A 1,892-nucleotide genomic window follows, 5' to 3' on the forward strand; every position below is an offset into this window, starting at 1 on the left:
TTCGCTCCTCCCCGCAGGGGCAGGGCCCAGGAGGGCAGGGCTGGGGCGGGCCGGAGCTCCACCGGTCACCTCCGACCGATCCCCTCCGGCCGCTGCCCGGAATACCCCAGGCTCCCGGGATGAGCCGGCGGCTCCAGGGCCCGGGGTTTGACAGGCCGGCGGTGCCCGGGTTGGGGACAGGTCAGCGAGGGCATGGCAGTGCCAGGGGCAGAGGATGCAAAGGCTGCCTGGACAGAAGAGAAGGGATTTGTACTTACTTTCACGTTTTCATCACTGCAAAAAACATCCAGAAAACAAATGCCGGGCAACCACGCATCCTTGATGTTGTTGGAAGGCTGAGAATCAATTCAGAGCATGTATTCCTTTTTTTGTAAGTATCATCGATCCACATTTTACAACAGCTTCACGTTAGATGTGCAAGGATTTGAGATTTAATAAAAACGGTAGGGATCCTCACTTACACTGTTCCTATTCTTTCTCCAGGCTAACTTCCTGATGAACACACACCAACTAGGTTCCAAATTGGCACATTAATGCTTGAATCTGATCGTGTTATAAGTTAGCAACATATGAGCTGGTCTTATAGAACCACAGAATGGTTTGGGTTGCAAGGCTTCTTAGAGTTCCAAACGCCCTGACATTAATGCTTTTTGTGGTAGCTTTTTTCTTTTTTTTTTCTTTTTTTTTTTCCAGTTTCCAATTGGCACTAGGAAGCAGCCGAGGGTAATGAAGAGCTGCTGCACATTGTTTTTATTAACATAAATGTCCAGTATGTGGCACTGCAGGACCAGGTTTTCGGCAACCCTGGCTCACAAACGGTGCAGCCAAAGGCAAGTGTGAGACACGTCAAAACTTTTCTGCTCCATAAAAAAACAGTAGCTGTAGAGGAGGTGGGAAATGATGTGTGGTAACAGCCCTGAAGGTGCAATGCGAGGACCTGGGGTGTATTCACCCTGGAAGGTGGTGTTAGGAACTGGCCTAACACATAGGACTTGGAGGGAATGAACGTGAAAGTCAGTCTGCAGATAGAAGGGACAAAAAGCTACTTTTAAATGGGCAAACCTCTTCAAGGAGATTAGGAACCCATTTCCTCTATGATGGGGCTATTTTATAAATGTCTGCTGTGGGATTCTTCATGCCCTGAAGTATTGGTGCCAGACTGATCTGGGATGGCAATGTGCAGCTACAGATGTATGGGGGGCAAGAGGAAGTGCAGCATTATCCTGCAGGACACCAGGAACAGCCACAGGATCTCACAACTGCTTCAACAAGGCCTGACAATTTTTTTTTTCATCCTCGAGGGGCCAGATTTCACCTCTTTACTCTTTTCAATGGCTTTTGGAAACAGGAATTAAAAATATGCAATCCCAAATGTTTATTCCTGCAGCAACCTAGGATGGCGCTTGATAACCTCTGACAGCACTCAGAAGCAGAATTTGACACACATTATGCATGCCATAACAACATGGGAAGGCATGAAGCAACACAAGCAAACAGATGAGAACCACATGTGACAGCACCACAGAATAGCACAAAGAATGCTACAACACAAGAGAGCGTGCAACAGCATGAACAGCATGAAACAACACTCGACACCATGCTACAGTGTGACTGGTACACTTGAAAGCTGATAGAAATGCCTAGAGAGCAGTGAGAGATTCATAGCAGCAGGGAATTCCTAGAAAGTTATGGAAAATGTTTAGGAAGCCATGGGAAATTCCTAGAAAGCTACAGGGAAAGCTCCTGGAAAATTATGGCGAATTCTTAGATAGCAGAATTGAATACCTAAAAAAGCTGTAGGAGGGACTCCAGGAAAGAAAAATATGAATTCTGAGAAAGCTGGCAACAAATTCCTAGAAAGCCAATGGGAATTTCCTATAAAGTAAGGAGGA

Source organism: Heliangelus exortis, chromosome 15, assembly GCF_036169615.1.
Source record: "Heliangelus exortis chromosome 15, bHelExo1.hap1, whole genome shotgun sequence".
NCBI lineage: Eukaryota > Metazoa > Chordata > Aves > Apodiformes > Trochilidae > Heliangelus > Heliangelus exortis.